Source organism: Cavia porcellus, unplaced genomic scaffold, assembly GCF_034190915.1.
Source record: "Cavia porcellus strain 051 isolate PalLab524CR breed Dunkin Hartley unplaced genomic scaffold, mCavPor4.1 scaffold_21, whole genome shotgun sequence".
Lineage (NCBI taxonomy): Eukaryota > Metazoa > Chordata > Mammalia > Rodentia > Caviidae > Cavia > Cavia porcellus.
Genome location: NW_026947504.1, coordinates 12,823,042 through 12,842,078, shown reverse-complemented (window position 1 = coordinate 12,842,078; position 19,037 = coordinate 12,823,042). Strand labels below are relative to the sequence as shown.

At 37.3% G+C, this 19,037-nt stretch overlaps 1 protein-coding gene across 2 annotated transcripts in view; it reads left to right on the top strand.

Annotated features, from left to right (window-relative positions):
* The window catches only part of Prelid2 (PRELI domain containing 2), a 396,128-nt gene that overhangs the window by 280,401 nt on the left and 96,690 nt on the right, over positions 1-19,037 (top strand). For both annotated transcript variants that reach the window (XR_010041657.1, XR_010041654.1), the window contains 2 exons: positions 5,281-5,349; positions 6,975-7,126. The gene's annotated coding sequence lies outside the window, so the exon portion shown is untranslated. The remainder of the gene's footprint in view (positions 1-5,280; positions 5,350-6,974; positions 7,127-19,037) is intronic.

Genomic DNA, 19,037 nt, shown 5'->3' with positions numbered 1-19,037 from the left:
GCATTTTGCCGAATTCAACCTAAGTTATTTAACTACTTGATCACTCTGAGCTGCAATTCATGTAGGAAAGACAGAGTGTATGCCTTCTTCCTGATTTTCTTCCTCCTTCTCTCCTTTCCTCCTGAGATAGGATCTCACTTGGTTGCCCAAGTGGGACTTGAACTTGTGAGCCTGCTTTGGTCTTTCAGAGAGCTGAGATTACAGGCATGCATCATCATACATTTTATTTTTAGTACAGGGATTGAACTCATGACCTCATGCTTCTAGGCAGGTGCTTGTGCCACTGAGCTAAATCCCTGGCCATATATATTCTTTTTAAATGAGTTTCAGGTTAACAAGTTGGTTTCTTAGCATCCAAATGTGAATCATGAGCTTCTTTTTTACTTCAGTAAAAGTGTGGATTGCATATAGACATTCCTTCATGGATCCCTGATCCCTTCACATGGGAAATAGTATCTGAAGGCCATAATTTTTGTAACAGAGATGCTCTTTGATAGCAGGTCCATCCTTGTTCCTAGGCTTTTTCAATAAAATATATCATGAGTTTTACTGATACCTCCAAACTGTATTCAGGACTATAGGCTTTTTATTTTACCTTATTAATATTATATTTATTTCTTTTTCCCTACCCTGAACATTTCAGCTCTTAATAACAGTAGCATAATTGTTTTCTTAATCATGTAAAACAGATTCACAGCAGTCTCAGAATAAGAATATTGACATTATTTCAAACTACATGATTAAAAATAAATTTTTGTTTTCAACTCTAAAAAATGTCTCCTACTAGGAAGATACAGTAAAATTGTTTTAATAGGTCACTTGGAATAGATACTTTCTCTGTCATTATAAGGTAGCTTAATATATTTTATTTACTTTTAATGTTCAGAGGTTGAATTTTTATATTAATTTGTATTTTATAGTTATTCAAGTGCATTTTTGATGTGAAGGCTATTAAATATGGCAGTTAAGAATCATCTTGCTTCAATTCTGTCCTGCAACCCTATTTATTTATGAGAACCATTTAAAATTTTTATCATTTATTTTTCAAAGTTTGAAAAATGTAATCAATGACATGTATATATTTTTTCTCAGATGTATGTTAAAAAACTTTAGCCACTTTTCTATGCTTTTTTTTCTTTTTTTAACTTTGAATTTTATTGTGGTGATCACTCTATAGTATATATATTTTATATAAGAATATATATATATATATTTTTTTTTTCTCATTCCCTTATTTAAAGTTGTATTTGATTTAACAAGTCTTCTACTGATGGGTAACATGGTTGTTTCAAGTCTTTTGCAATTATAACCCATGCTGCGTTTAAATTATGAGCTATCTTTGAACCACCTTAACCAGGTTTTCCTCCAGAGAGAATTGGAATTCTCTGTAGAAATTTCCTCTGAGCATATTCAGGGCAGTATACAGAATGCAGGGATGAGATAGAAGTGAGACAGGTTTATGGAGCAATCCAGTGGCATAGTAAGTACTGCTAGATCATAGCAGAGCAGTATTTGATTCCAAGTAGTCTTAAATGTCAAGTGTAGAAGTTGGGTCTGTACTTCAGAGGCAAAGGAGACTCTGAATGTGGGCTTCCAGTGCTCATGTGAGCTCTAGTCGTGTAAATCTGTGTCTTTAGTTCAATTACTTTGGTAGGAACAGGTTTCTGGGAGGGTCCCTCTCAAAGCAGGCTCAATATATTGGATATTTCTTTTTTTTTCTCTGCCACTTTGTAAGAATATTTGTGATTTTTCTATGAAAAAAATTCTCAATGTGTTTGAGTAATCAGTGAGACCTGAGCAATTTGTCAGCTAAAGTGCCCTGAAATCAATGCGATGGTGCTGCCATGAATATACTAATTTCATTCCAACATTTGAATTGCATACATTATGACTCTCCCTAGTCCACTTCATCTGGAAACTGATGAATTTTCACTTCCTTTGTCCTATAAAATGGTTTCTTCTTTAATGCAGGAAAATATTATAAATTGTGCTTTATTACCTCATTGCTATATTTTGGAATGCGTATTTTTCTTTTTTCAAAAGTCCAATGCCAGCCGTGAAATTATGGCCAAATCAATATGGGTCTCAAACTTTTATTTGGAAATAAAGCAAATTAATCTGTTCAAATTGAGGAACCCATGATTCTATGAGCTCAGACATCAGATGACTTTCCATGTTTTTATAGGAACATTAAACCATTCAGTATACCTATCACTGTAAGCAGTGACAGTTGTTCCATATACCTGCAGGTTTTAATTAATATCAGTGTTTTTCTCTAGGTGTGGCAAAAATGGGATATACAGAGGGAGGAAACCTGCCAAAATGATTCCAAAAATTATCTTTAATAATAGAGAAAGGTGATTTTGAACAAGAACAGGATGAGGAGAATTTGCCTGAGAAACACTAAGATGTGTTTTAGAGTTATAACAATTTAGGAAGATTAGTACTCCTATAACAATAGATTGACATGTTTATGAAATTACTGAAATTATTTATTCATTTAATTGGTGTCTGTTGATTATCTACCATGTTTCAGGCATGTTCTAGGCTCAAGTAGCATAGTAGTGAACAGCACATTGAAGAGTTCAGCTTTCCCTGAGCTTACATATTAGTGGAGGAGATAATAAATAAATAAGCAAACATAAATAATAAGAAAATATTAGAATTTGATAAATTCTGCAGATAAAATAGTGTGAGAAAATAGAGACTACCAGAGAACGTCAGGGATAATCTTCACTGGGTGATCAGAAGATATTTGTTTAGAGATGGCTTTTAGAATGAGCACCAGGAAAGAAAAGTCAGTGCCTCCCAAAAATTGGCCATGTGGGACTGACAGGATCCAACAAGTAGCCAACCAGCCAGCCTTTCTGATAAACTGTGCAAGGCACGGCTTCCAGGAAGAGAAAAGTCAGTGCCTCCTACTGGTTTGTGAGCTGAGACTCAACCTCCCCTTCCAAGCAACCTGCTGGTTCAGAGGACAGGCTGAGCTGATAGCAACTAAGGCACATAAAGCAACTAAATGCTTGCATTGTTTGGTTGATTTTGCAGGCCATGGTGCCAGAGGTCTGAGCATATCTTGGGAGGATGATGGTATGCAATACAGTAAATATGGAGGATTTCCTTCTATCTTGTCTTTGGAATCCAGTATTGTTCTCACTATTTTTCTGTTTTCTGATTGTTTTTCTTTATTCAATATTTTTCTTTGATTTTTTTTATGTTTTATTTTTTATTTGATTTTGCTATAACTGATTTTGCTATAACTGATGGAATGGATACTGATTGTGCAGATAACAAGAAGTACTATGTTAGCTATTGCTATTTTCCTAGTATCCTACTTTGAAGTTCTGTATCAATTTTGCTGCTTTGTTTTGATTGGCTTTGTTCTATTGGATTTTACTAACTTTAAAATAAAAAAAAAAAAGAGAATGAACACCAGAATGAAGAGAAGAAACCATAATCCAGCAGGATGAGTGTCTTAGTTACTTTTTATTTATTGTTAAGACAAAATAACTGGTGCCCAAAGTTAGGGAAGGAAAGTCTTATTTCTTACAGGTTGGCAGTCCCAGTCCACATTCAGCTGGCAGGGCGGCATGATGGGCTGCCTTTCATAGTAGGTTGCAAATAATAAAAGCAAAAGCAAAAGAGTGGGACTCTTGTTATTCCTCCATCACATAATATCCTGGCTCCACCCCTGGGCAGGTGAAGCACTCACATGACCAATCCGAGTGCTAGACTATGAACCAACCACAAACGCTAGATCTGGTTGCATCTGTAATTGCATGAGGCTTGGGGTGGGGCCCCAGGAACACAAACCACAGCAATGAGCAACTCAGGAAGCAGCAGTACTGAGAATGGGAGGTGGAATCAGCCAAAATGCCCATCAATGAATGAATGGATTAAAAATGTGATATACATTATATATATGAATATTATATGTAAAGAAGTATATGATCTTGTTACGAGTGGCAGAATTGGAGCACATTATGATAAGTGAAATAAGCCGGACACAGAAAGACAAGGACAGTACCACATGCCCTTGCTCATGTGAAAGTTAAAATAAAAAAGTCAACATGAATGTAGTATAGTGATCAATAGAGATCGGGGAGGGAGTGATAGAGACTAGATTTGATCATGCATGCCATGTGCATGTATTAAAATATCACATGGAGCATCCAAATGACAATGAATACACATTTTAAAAGTTAAAAATAAGAAGCACTGACACTAGAAATAATTTAGTTTTAAAAAATACATAAAACAGAACAAAAAAACAGTGCCCATAATGCAGGGTTCAAGAGGTGACGTGAGAAAGGTAGATAAGGAAAAATGTAGAGTTTTAGAGAGTTGTTAAATGCAATTCAAAACTCCCACCATAGTCCTAGTATACAATTCATAGGTAAATTTCATGTATATTAAAGAATGTATCTCAAACCAATAAGCAGCTGGTAAGCCATACAGAAGTATAGTACTAGATACGTGTGTTTTTTTAAATGAAAAAACTCATTTCGTTATGTAAAACCATACAGTAGACTAAATTACAAATGAATTCAAAATTTTAACATACAAATAAATCCATGAAATTCTAAAAGAAGACATGAATACATGTGTATGTGAGATTAGAGTAGAAAATAATTTTACAAACATAAAATCAATATAGGAAATCAATAAGGAAAACACTGTTAGAAAAACATCTCTAATAAATATGAAAATGCATTTAAAGCTCATAACATAAAGCAGAAAACCACTAACACCTAAGTTAGTAAGATGACAAGAGACACAGCTATTCACAAGAATAAATAAAAAGACTTCCTTGAACTTATTAAAAATATTCAAACAGTAGAAATAAAATAAGTTTTGTTGAAAATAAAAGTAGCAACTTTTGTCTAAGCAAATGATAAAGAAAACTGGTATCATTCAATGATGCTGATGGTGTGGTGATGGGGACAGGTTCAGACACTTGCGTGTAAATTATACAGTGTATATCAAAATATTGCAATTAAACATTCCATTTGGTGTGATAATTTGCCTTCTAAGAATCCTCTAAAAGTAATTAGAGGCGTGGGTGAGGGTATGAATACAAGTACATATGCCTCAACCTAAATACTGAACATTAGAGAAAATTTAGAATTATGCCACCTTTGAAAATTAACCTTTTATAGATTTTAAAGGCTAAGAGAAAATTCTTGTTCTGTAGTGCTAGTCATAAAAACAAAATTTTGAATGGTTTGGTTAGCAGGGATTTTGTGCAAAAAGTAATAATTTTATGTTTTATGCAACCAGCCACAGCTCATTCCCTCCTGTTCTCTGGAAGAAAATATAATCAACAGTTGACATGGAAATAAACTAGAGGTAAGGTTACAGATGATTTTTATTTTTTTATTTTCTGTATTTTGAGTGTTTTACAGTAAGCATAAGTTACTTTTACAGTCAGGAGAAAATAACTATTATCTTAAAAATGAAAGGCATCTCCTGAAACACAAGTATGCATATTTTAACACGCCTTGTATAACAGTCATGTCTCCGTTTTGTCCCACGCCTGGGGTCTGCCCACACTGCCTTATGACGGAGGGCGAGAAGGGATGACAACCACTTTTATTTTATTTTATTTTTTAAAGAATCCATAGGTTCCAGAATGGGAAACGGAATCAAAATGTGAGGAAGAGCAAGTGCATCCAGGGTGCTTACGGTAGGACTGGCTGTCTTGTGGTCAGACCCTGTTAGGTACCGCCTCACTTGCTGCCATTTCCTAAGGCCATCTTATTGCACTAGGTGAAGTGCTGCCAGCGATTCATTTGGGGTAGTAATCTCCTGGGTATAACTATTAACATGCACATAAGAACAACAATCTCTGGATAACTGAAGGGTCTATGAAGCCATCTGTAATTCAGTATGATTTAGAATGAAAATGGTATTCAGTGTAATTTAGAACAAAAACAGTAAAACTGAATTCATTTTAGGCAATAGGAGTTTCTTCCATGTGAAAAGAAAGGCAGAGCTTTGCCATTTGGGTTTTTTGTTCATTTGCTTGCTTTTATTTGTTTGTTTGTTTTGAGACAGGGTCTTGCTATATGGTCCAGGCTGGCCTTGAACTAACAGTGACTCCTGCCTCAGCCTCATAGTTTTGACATTTGGTGTTCTTTGCCAAGGAGAAGCCAGATGGGAGATACACTATCTAGGAGGGCTTAGTGCAATTTAGACATTCTTAATGGTTTCTTAATGTCCTTGAGGTTGGATTTCCTTACTTTTGCCATTTAAGAAGCATATACCTAAGGACAGATATACCTCTAGGTTAAATAAGATAATGCTGGGCACATGATAGCATTACATAAATAGGTGTTGGTGTTGAAACACTGGTGGTGACATCAAATGGAGCATCAGGCTGCTGGCAAAGAAATGGAATTTTCCTCTTTCTCCGTTTGGCAGCTTGAATTTCCTTGTACCTCAACCTTAGAAACTAAGCAAAAATAATCAGTCCCTCAAATTCTCTACTCTTTCTGAGTTGGTGGCTGCTAGCAAGACAGAAACAAAATCTTCAAGTGCTCTCATTTGCTATCATACTTCAAAGTAAATTACTCAATGTATACCAGTGGCCTGAAAAAATTAATTTATCTTCAAAGCTTTTCTCATCCAGGGAGTAGCTGAATCATCTGGGGAAAAATCTGAGTTAATTAGGGAATCAAGGCAACGGAAATCACATTTGAGTTAGGTTACAAGTGAGTAAGGAGGACATGATTGGACTGTTTGTAAAATTTGCTTGGTGTACCTTATTACAACGCAATAGGAATCCATAAGGAATAGATAATAAAATTCAGTGTAAAGTATTATGTTTTTCCAGAGTTCTTTAGAAAAGCTAAATCTTACTATTTATGATCCTATGTAAACATCGTTAAGACTAGATTCTTTATTGCCCCACAAGATATATTTCAGAATCTCCTGGAAAATTAGCGCTGAATTTTATGACTTTCTCTTCATAGGTATGTGCTCTGTCAGCAGATGCTAACTGAAGTGCATGAAGAGGAGAAAGTCAGTCTGACATTGGCCTCTTTCTGATGCTTGCTGATGTATAAAACATAACAGTCTCCGGAGCTAGAAGGTTAGCAGTAAAGCATGCTGCCACAAGCACAGTGTAAGTCTCTGTATTCTCCTAAAGTTGAGGAGAACTGTTTCCACAAAAGCATCCTACTAAACGGTCAATTGTTTGACACACCATTGCCAACTCTGAGGCATCAGGGAGTGGCCAAGTTTAACCAGCAGAAACAAGAGTTGCACACTTGTGACCATGAATATGATTGTGGCCAGGCTTATATGTTTCCCAAGTGTTCCCAAGTGTCTCAATGCTGTATTTTCCTTGTATTGACAATTATCGATTGTGAGTTATTGTAGAGTGGTCATTCACAGGATGTATTGATCTGATGCTTGGCCAGATCAGATGCTAGGATTATTCATTTACAGTAATCAATGGTTTCGACAGAATAGTACATGTATGTGGGCTGTGTATTATAAACTGCATATTTAGTTACTCCTCATCTCTCTTTCTTTTTCTTTCCTTCCCTTCTCCTTCCTTTTCTTCCTTCTCCCCATCTTCCTCTTCTTCCTTTTCCTTTGAGGTACTGGAGATTGAACCCAGGGCTTTCACAGTGAGTATATCCCTATACCTTTCCAAAATTGTTATTTTGAGAAAAAGCCTTGTTAAATCACTAAAATGCTCACATCAGAATCAAATTTGTCATCTGCATATCTCAGTCTCTGAGAGTGCTGGGATTACATGGATGTCCTAACCACACCTACCTTCTCTCCTATTTATTTTTCTTTGTCATAGTTTCTTTCTTGGGACTAGAAATAACCAGGATAGAAGGCCAGTAAGTTATAATGATAGGCTTGTTTGTAGCCATCTGTACCCAAGCTGGCCTCAAATTTGCAGCAATCCTTCTTTCTCAGCCTCCCAGTGCTGGAGTTTGTGCAGGTGTGTGCTACCACTGCCACACCCAGCTAAAATTCATTCATAGAGTGTTTCTTATGTGTCAGACGTTATGTCAAGTACTTTGGGAAGACTGTCGCCTAAGAATCCCAATCATTCCATGAGGTAGGGGAAATTATCACTCCTCCTCTGTGGAACCACTTCTGTAAATGGATTAGCTTATGTAGTTTTTAATCACAGAACTATAACATGTTTACCTTTTTACTCTTGAGGAGTAGGACTCTGCAACAGAGAGGATTTGTATAACTCTTTCCTAGCTAGTTAAGTAGCAGAGTTGGTGTCTGAATCCAGTTTTTGTGACTCCAGAGAGTGTGTTCTTAACCATGATGATCTGAGTGAAAAATTATCTGCAGCATCTTTCATAACTTCCTCACCCAGAAGTAAGATTAGGCCCACGGTTGAGAAATCCTGATGTGTGAGGTTGTGTTCTGTGTCTTCTTTTAAACATGCAACTAATTTGAATTAGACAGTTTTAGGAGAAAATAATAACTGGCGACACTAGGACACTCATGCCTTGCAGCATTTGCTGTTTGGAATAATGGCTAGAATAATGATGTTTTCCTCAACTATGTGGTATGTGACGGGCCCACAGCTGATCTTGTGCAGAACATAGGTGATGCGCTCAAGTTTTCTGGGCACTCTTTAGCTAATATCAAATCACAAGAGCATTGTTCCCAAGTGACCCTCATCCTCCAACAACTGGTTCTGGTCCATGTAGTCAGAATAACTGTACTAAATGTTGGGATGTGATTTTCACACGGATAAAATTGATAATTTCAACATTTAGAGATGCACATATTTAGACAGGGAAAAAGTGTGGCCTGGAAGGTAGGTTATACAATAAAGGAGTCGCAAAATGGAGATGTGGAGATGAAAAACCACCAAAGGATTGTCTTATTGAACAAATGAAAGTCTCTAATTTTATCTATGGCGAAGACTGATGACAATAAGGGGTAGAACTGACTTACATATCTAACTTCAGAATCAAATAAATAAAACACTTACCTGGGGTCTTCACAGTGTGAAACATGATGAACACTGACAATATAGGAGAAAAGGCCATGGATAGCTTCTGGGCTGCTTCAGGCTTGTGGTATGACCTGGAAAATTATCAGCAATGTACACTGGCAGCTGAAAAGGAGAGGGGACAGGGTGTTATACAGCACTTAGCAGAGTGGAGATAGAGCTGGGAAAGCTGAGGTCAGACTGTAGCTTGAATAGGAGCTGGTCAAGTAGGTGACTTTTGTGTACTACAAGTAGGCAGAGGGAAGTGTGTCTGGTGGCTCAGAGGGACAAGCTCTGGTGTGGCCCTGGTGATGGAGGTGGGTGTCTGGAATGGGAAAGAAAAGGATAGAGGAATAACAAAAGGCGAAATAAGTGAGGCAGACAGAGGTGGATTATAAAGAGCTTTGCATTTTTTCTAGGAACACTGGGATTTTATTCTAACAAGAAGTCATTGGAAGGTTTCAAGCAGGTACCTTGCTAGGCAAAGTTCAGCTGGTGGTAGGATACCATGGTAAGGCTAATGATTAGCGTCAATAATTCAATAACATCCAGCATCAATCTCTTTAAGTGAATTTCCTGTCCCCATGCAATTGCAGACCACTGTTTTTAAGATTGCACCTGAGTGCACAGGTCATTCCTTCCCATGGAAACCAGAGTACTTCAGGTAATAAGAATACAACAGAAGTAAGACTGGGATTTCTTGTTTCATATACAGCCTGGATATTTGCAACTTGTCTTTTGATCACTGGGTTAGTAGGCTTACAAATGCATTCTTTGGTTCTTAATGTAGATGAGATGAGAGTGTGACCTGGTATCACTCAAATTAGCACTCAATAAAGGGCAGTTAGTTTCTAATGAGCACCCTAGAATGTTAGCTCAGGCCTCAGTGCCACACATTGGGTATTAGAGCCTATTAGTGTTATAGAACTGAGGATACTAGCCATGTCAGACTTCTTGTCTAAATGTCTCTGATTAATTTATACATACCCAGGGACAGTGAAGTTGGCCTCACACCTGCTGATAAATAAGGCAGTTTAATACTGACCCCAAGATTAGGGAGTGGGTATTGTTCACCATATAACTCTTTTCTTGACAATATTTATAACTTGCACTTTTTATTCCCTGATTGCTTTTGGTTATCTGTAGTCCACTGTGACATTTTCAGAGAATGTAGGGCTTTGTCACCTATATTAGTTAAGACAGTACAGGCTACTGTAACAGATTCATTGAGTGCCTCAGTCTTGTTGAGGAAGCTTACCAGAATCTTAAATTAAATCTCAGAGTACCTTAAAACGTTCAGGGATGATCAGTGGATTTAATTATGGAGAGAATTAGGGACCACTTTCCTTATTAGAAAGTACTCATCTTGGTTAATTATTAATGACTTACCCATTTCATTCAAAGCTGTTGTTTTAGGTAAATCATTAAACTGGAGATGAACCAGGGAAAGCCCTGCAGTAGGGGAGCCAAAGGGTAACAATGCAGGACAGATGACCTGCTGCTAAGATATGAATATATATTCTTCTTTGCTTTCTGTCTGATAAAACTCAGTAACTTATAAAAATGTTTAACAACACCCATAAAACAAAAGAAAATGTGTTTAGTCTTGTTCCAATATGCAATATATGAGATTTTGAAAAGTTATTTTTTATTTAGTTAGAGTTAAAAATGATATGTAGGTAAGTCAATGATTCACTGTATCCAGAGACCACAGATAACTCTGCTGTTTCCTTAAGTGAATGCAGGCCATATAGTTAAATTATATATTCAATAAACCCGATACTTGACTCCTCTTGTCATGACTTGACAGTATCCTTAAACTTCAATGGACCAGAAAATACAATTGCACAATTATTGCACTGACTGAGAGCAATAAAACTGATGGATGAAATGATCAGGATTAGCTACAATGACATGGCAAGAAATATGGAGCATTTGTGAATTTTACTTTTTACCAAAAATTTTCTGCAAATCAAACTAATAACATACAAGAATCATATATGCGGGCTGGGGATTTAGCTCAGTGGTGTAAGTGCCTTCCTGGCAAGTGCAAGATTGTGAGTTCAATTGCTGGTGTAAAATAAAACAAAACAAAACAAAAACAAAATAAGCCAAGAGTCATACATGTGCATATTAATTTTCTCTAAGTGATCCAATTATTAATTAATGAGGCTTTATGCATGATAGTTATCATGTTATGCACATTTCCTCGTATATCTCTGGAGTTTCCACACTTTTTATACTGCTCTTAAATGCTTCATTGTTAGCCTGCTATAATCCTGTAAGACTGACTAGGCATTAATTCTTCCATTTTATAAATAAAAATGGAAGAGTAATTAAATGAGTATCTCACAGTTGACACAACAGGTGAAGATGACTCCTTAAATTAGGATTCTAACACATGTTTATCGCAGCGATTAAGACTATGAACAGGAAATTTATCTATGGGTCTTGGGTCAGCTACCAACACTATTGCAAACTTGTTTAAAGTCTGTAACTTCTCTCTTTGCTTCTTTTTTTACACAATAGAGTTAATTATAAAATATATTTCATAGAATCATTATTAGAGCCCAGCAAGTCAATCTGCTTATTACTGTGCCTGTCACATCGTAAGCACATGTAAATGGTCAGGTGTCACTAAGACAAAATCTCAGCCTGCATTATACATCACTCTGTACAGTGGTTAGTATTATAAATACCAAGTATTGGAACTTCAGCAGATAAAAGCACAATGAAACATCTTTGTCTTACAACTGTCTGCACTGAGCAAAAGGTGACTCTTGTTCACCCAAACTGCTTTTCCCAGCAGGAACTGCTCTGGACAGACTGTTTCTTCTTTTCTGCTGGCAAAGGTTTTGCTCTCTACATGTTTCAGCACAGCAGGCTGCAGTGACTCTCCAGAGTTGGTCACATTTCCCTTTGACCCCAGAGGAAAAATGAAAGCTAGACAACTCTGAGCATGCCTGAGAAGCGGGCAGTCTATGACTCGTTTTCACTGCATTCCAACCACTTGCCGCTCTGCCATGCTCTTACTTAAAAGGTTTTATTCCTTTTCTAAGTGAAAGCTGGGACACTGGGGAATGCATATGTTACCGGTGGTAGCAGAGTGCTTCTGTATGCCTATTTCCTTATGGGCTTGCTGTGCCTGGTTTTAGTACATAACGAAGTGGGGCATGTGTTCCTCAGGATCTTGTTCTTGGATGAGGCTACTAAAAGCAGCAAAGACAAGTTGTTCAAATAATGCATAAGCTGATTGCCAGCTATGTTATGTCTCAAGGTGAAACTGCAGTATGTGGAGGGAATTTTAGTGAGATTTCCTGGACAGACAGACAAAGAAAGCCATGTCCCCTTGGTTGCTCCCAATTTTTGTTTAACCTCCTATATGTCACTTGTTCATGCATACATTCTTTCATTTAAGTCATATTTTTGATAATAGGGATACAGAAGTAAGCAAGTAACATATAATATGTGCTTGCCTTTAAAAGTCTACCTACTGGATCAAAAGGCAGGCATTAAGGAAATAATCACGTGAGTGTATAGTTATCATCTGTTAAATTCTAAGGTCCTTAAAGAAGAATTCAAATTTCCATTATGTGAATGGATGAATAAAAAACAGCATATTGATGTCATGGCATATTATTGGATATAAACAAGAGTGAAGTACTTATACATGCTTCAGTGTGAATGAACCTTGAGAACAGTATAAGTGGAAAGTTTTATGGTTTAGAACTAAACTAAAGTCATGGGGGTGGTGCTCAGAAAATGGTTAGATCATGAGAAGGCCATATTGACCAGAGACTGATCCACTGATAAGTTCATAGGTGAATGTGTTACAATACGGTGGGGCCTTGCTGGAGGAAGTGGGTCACTGGGAACGGGAGAGGGAAGGTGTGTTCTTGCCCCAGAATTTTCCTTTGTCTCTCTTGTCTTCTCTTTCTACTTCTGACCTCCATGACGTGAACACCTTTCCTTTGTCAGGCCCTTCTATCACTATGTTTGTGCTTTGGGGCCAGTTCCCCATGGATTGAAGCTTATCAAACTGTGAGCCAAGATAAATCTCTCTTCCTTAAATTGTGTATGTCAGTTGTTTTGTCCCCAAGGCAGGAAAGTAACACAGAAACCAAACACAAAATAGCACACATTAATTGATACTGTTCACAAGAAATGTTCAGAACAGGCAAATCTATGGAGACAGAAAGAATATTAGCAGTTATCATGAGCTAGAGTAGTTGGAGGAAATGGGGAATGACTGATGATGAATATGGGTTTTTGATGTAGCAATGAAAATATTTTAAAGTCAAATGTGCAAATAGTTGTAAATTTCTTGAATCTACTAAAATGATTAAATTACACACTTTAAATGATTAAATTGAATGTTATCTGAATAATGTCCCAATAAAGCTACTTTAGTTATAATAAGGCCTTTGAAAACACACAAGGCAATGTATTCTGCAGACCAAGAGAAGGCTTATTGAGGAGGTGACATTTGAGGGGAGATCTTCAGTATGAGTGGGAAATATCTAGGAAAAGAGAGCTTGGGAGGATGGGGGAGGCTGTTCCCCCCAAAAAGGGTCTATTTGTACAAAAATGGGCATCTGAAATAAATGCACAGTTCTCAGATGAAGATATACAAATGGCAAATAAATACATGAAGAAATGTTCACTGTCACTGGTCATTTGAAAAAGGCAAATTAAAACAGCATTGCGATTTCATCTCACTCTGGAGAGAATGGCTGCCAACAAGAAATCAACTGATAACAAATGTTGGCGAGGCTGCAGGGGAAAAGGAACAGTCTAAGCTCTACTGTTAGTGGAGCAACCACTATGGAAATCATCAGTATGGAGAATTCTCAGATGATTAGGATTGTAAGTTCCATTCAACCCAGCTATTCTCCTCCTGGGTATTTTCCCAGAAAAACTGAAAAGGTCATATCACAGTGATATATGCACAGTGATGTATGCACACCCATAACAGCACAATTTGTAATAGCTAAATTTTGGAAACAATCAAGATGTCCATCAAGCACAGAGTGGATGAAAAAGATGTGGTATTTTTATACAATGGAATATTACCCAGCTATAAAAAGTATGATCTTGAAGCCTTCATAGGCAAATGGAGACAACTTGAGGCTATCCTAATTAGTGAAATAAATAAGAATCATACTTATAAATATCACATTATTTCTCTAGTATAAAAAGTAATACTGTAGAAGTAATAAAACCCAAAATGTGTAATTGCTATTATAAAAAAGAGAGGAAAAGAAAGTGCTCTCAAGGATATAACTGCATATATGTTTAAGTGTGTAGGGTTGATAATCATATTACTAAGTTTATGTTGGATAGTTGAACAGAACTGGTTGAGTCTGGCTGTTTGAATGTCCACTTTGTATGCTTCACTTTTATAACTTGAACAAGTATTTCTAAGAGGACAATATGTAATTATCAACTAGTGATTTCTTACTGGTTTTTTTTAAAATTATGTGTTATTTCTACCCTTTTCCTGTTTTTTTTTCTTTAAATTAAAAAGAAAAAAGGCCTGTGGAGTGTAAGTGGTCCATAAAGAAGACTAGAGACACTGGCACTTTACAAACAAGAAAAAAAGTGAGACGAAGTGAAGCAGGGAGCTAATCAGACATTTACTGTGGGCAGACTCTCTTAAAGAAGAAATTTCTATGCTACATCTAATGTAACCTTCCCCATGAACCTAGTAAGTTGGGATAGTCATAGGCGAGGAAGATAATGTAGAGCTTTCTAAACATGGCTCAAAGTATTTTTCGGTCCTAAGAGAAATATAATAATAGTAAAGAAAACATGGGCAGGACATCACCGTGCTTGAATTTTAAAGATCCTTCGGGCTGGCTTTGTGAAGCATTCCTTGGACCAAAGCCATTATAATGTTCTAAGCCTTGGATAAGGGGACTAGAGAAGGATCATGTTACATGATAATTTCCTCTATCCATGACCTGTTGTTTTTGCAGAATCGGTGGATGGACATCCCGGGGAAGCAGCACTGTTCAGAAAACCTGGCACAGTGTCCTTCACACAGTCTAAGAAGAACTCAATGCATGTGCCACACTCCTCTACGCAAACCCTTTTAGATCAATTAGCTGTCACTAATGGGACAGAACACTGAGTCTCTCAGATACCTCCCTTTTCACAACAGGTTGACGAGAAAAGACTTGTATCACTTGACTTTATTGGTCTGAGTACTAGGCCGTAGTAAAGTGTACAAGTTCAGGGCATGGGGATTGGAGTCGGAGAGATTCTCTTTCTGGAATAATAGAACACACATTTGTCCGGATCCAGGCCAGATTAGCAGCAGCAAAAAAGAGCTCAAGGATTGGCCAGGGCATCACTACGATGACATTAGGTGAAGAGTACTGGAATTGGTGGACATTTAACAAGTCCCCACAACTTTCATTCAAAGCACTGTGTGTTGTAGAATGTGTCTACCTTACCATCCTGCTATAGACAGGACCCAGGCCTGCAGCACCAGTAATGGTACCTTAGGGGGAGACAGCAGTTACACAAAGGGTTATATTTAGAGTACGTGGAAATTTTCTATGAATGATTAACAGGCTTACTTTCATCTGCAATTTTAATTCTTTCTTGCAACATAAAACAATATACTCAAAGTTCTCATACATGTGATGAAAACATCTTTAAGGGGGACTATTTTCTGCCTAACCATAGAAAGAATGAAAAACTGACATGGTAGTAATTATATTTTCCGTCTCCACTCCTTCTCTAGGTAAAAATGTGATGTCATTCACTCTCCTTTTAAAAGACTGAAAGTTCCTAAAGCATTCTTTTCTTCATTATCTTTTGTCTGAATGTTGCCAGAGGCTGGACTAGTAATGTCTGAGGCTGTAAGAATATGGATTGAAGGTGTGGTAGATGTTTCCTTGACATCAGGCTAAAAAAATTTGGCAGAGAGCAATGTGCTTATGAGGGGGTGAGAGATAAGGAGACACCAGTTCTCATTTCACTGTTTAATGTAGAAGAATATATGAATTTTCTTTGAATTGGAAAGATCTCAGAAAGAAGCCTCCCATTCCTTCTGTCTGCCTTTGACCAAGGTGGGTAACCAACTGAGCTACCAGAGGGATAACCACAGAGTGTTTCCCAAGAGAGTCTGAGTTCTTGTTACAGAGAGGAATCTGATTTCCTGATGGTGAAGACCAGCAATTAGCCAGAATGAGGAGATCTTATTCAGAGAAATCATACGAGGAGATTTATTCAGAGAATCATTTCCCTTACAAAGGTGAGATCTCTATTCCACTCAATCCCATAAGGAATAGGCCTCAGAGAGGAGGTATTCACAGGAAAAGACTGCAGCTTTTCTTGCATACCAAAGCAGAAGAGCTAGAACGCTTTCAGCCCTGGGAATGAGAAGGAAGGGTGCAAACAGAGCAGAGTTGGTAACAGTTATGGCACAAAATAGTCATTTAATGTTAAATTGATCCAAGTGGAGACCTCTCATAGTAAAAATAATTATGATAATGATAGCTAACATTTATGTAGCAATCAGATGCTGCAAGTATACTAATTCAGGTAATGCTTTAAAAATTCTGTAAGTTAACTTGCTGGTGAGACATTTAAGGCACAAAGATAGTAAGTAATGTGCCTGCCTCATACAAACATAAATGTTAAACTGGGGTTTGGATTTAGGAAATGAGGCTAACGTAGGAATGTTTTCAAATAATTACTTAAAAAACATAACATCAAAATACATTTATTGATAATTAGTACAAAAAGCTTTTGCCAGTCATTTGAATTATATTCTGTCATTTTGGTTTATTGATTCAGCAAACATTATTAAGAGCCTGGCATTTTAAAGGAATGGCTGGAGCAGAATAAGAGAGAGAGAGGGAAGGGAGTGAGAGAGAAAGATTAAATTAAGGAAGAAGAGAGGACGAGAGGTAGTGGGACAAATTATGCAATGCCTTGGAGCTTGTGCAAGTGTCTTAGTTTTCCTGTTAATAAGATGTGGGAAGTTTTGTGAGGGTGTTTAGCAGAGGAGTGCTATAACTTGATTTATGCCTTAAGAGGATTTGGGTGGGGGATGTTGTGATTAAAATAACCTAGTAATACATAAGGGTGGTAAGGAAGGAACTGTTGCAAAGGTCCACAAAAGAGGTAATGATTATTGGACTAGTGTGTAGCAGACAGGGAGAAGTTTAAGAGATAGTTTGAAAGTAGAGGTAATGTGATACGTTGATGAATGGTTTCTGAAAATGGATGAAATAGATGAAAATTACTGCCAATTCTAAGAATTGCTTGTAACCTAAAGCTCATCAGCATCAGTTTCTAATAGTTGAGGCTATACTCATTATCATAATGCCTATGAAATGTAGATCTATTATGTTTGAAAACACGACTTATGCAAAATTTTTGATAATTGAGAGGACAAATACAGAGAGCAAGTGAATAAAAGTGGGCTTGGTTAACTATCCCACAGGAGGGTGCTCCCCATATAAATATCATCATATTCATGTGCCTTAGTGGGAAAATTCTGGGGAGCTGCTCCAGAGCAGTTATGGGTAAGAAATATGTTAGAGTCATGACTCTCACTACCTTAGATTGTGACCCATCTTGATAATAAGGTCAACATGAAGTAATTAGATTGGGTCTTAATCAATATGACTCATGTCCTTATAAAAAGGGGGAAATTTGGACACAGACAATGCACACAAGGGAAACAACATGTGGACAGAAAGCAGAGATCCAGGTGATGCTTCTGGAGGCCAATGAATATGATTTATAACCCCAGAAGCTGGAAGAGTCTTGCAATGGATGGCTCTTAGAGCCCTCAGAAGGATCCGCTCTGCTACCACTTTGATCTTGGACTTCAAGCCTTCAGAACTATAAAAAGATAAATTGCTGTTGTTTAAGAAGCCCAGTTTGTGGTATTCTTCTGCAGCAGCCCTCTCAAGTTAATATAATATAAGGTTTTTGAGAAAAGACTTTTGAAAGTAAAAACTGAGCTGTGATATGGAACTAGAGAAAGAATTGTGAGTTTTCCATGACCAAGTTGCTGAGATGAATGTCAAGCTGTCTGCTTGCTAATGACCAAGTAGATACTGTTACTATAGCACCTAGCAATGTGTCAGAACACAAACAGTGCTCAGTAAACGTTGACTGCCTCGCAGAATGTCTATTATATAAAAACATAATACATAGTAAGTACTGAATAAATGTGTGGGCCCTGAAAGCCACTGTAAATTGTGTTAGTTAACTGTGTTAGTTAGCTGTCTGATAGCTAATTAACTAACTAGTTAGTTAGTTGTAAGAAATGCCTCATAGAATCACCTTATAGAGAATAAATGTTTATTTTGGCTTACAGTTTTGGAGGGTTCAATCTGTGATCCATTAGCCCTGTTCACTTTGGGCTGTTGTGGGGTGGCACACTATGGCAGAAATATGTGGTTGAACAAAGCCATTCACTTCGTGGTGGATAAATGAAAGAGGATAGAGGAAAGAAGAGAGGGGGTCCCACAATCTCCTGTGAAGCCATGCCCCTTAAGGCCTGAAAGCCTCTCTCTGGGATGCACCTTCTGCCTCTGCGCAATAGACTAAGTTAGAAACCGAACATTTAACATGCGTGTCTTTAAAGGATGTCTCCCATCCAAACTATAACAAATCCTGCAATATATTTTTTGAAATCTTCCAAAGGGAAGCAGATGCTCCTATCAGCCCGGTTAGAGAGCTTAGTGACAAAAGGGCCCTGGTGTCCTCTCATGCCGTATCACTGTATCAGGATGCTACAACCAAGCATGGTATTAGTGGCATTTAGGAAGTTAAAAGCCAACCCATGATTTTCATAGACCATGATAATGAGAAGGAACAGACAATACAGAAGCAGAAAGTAAAAATCCTATAGCTACATAATTATAGCCTTTAAAAATTCTAATGAAGGGCTGGATTAACCTGGTTGTGTTATGTTAACAGTTTAAATTGAAAACATTTCCTGGAGAGGTGAGTGTTTTTATGACCTTCAGTCAGTTAGAACTCTACCTCTTTTCATTAAGGCAGATGTAAGAAGGAGATAAAC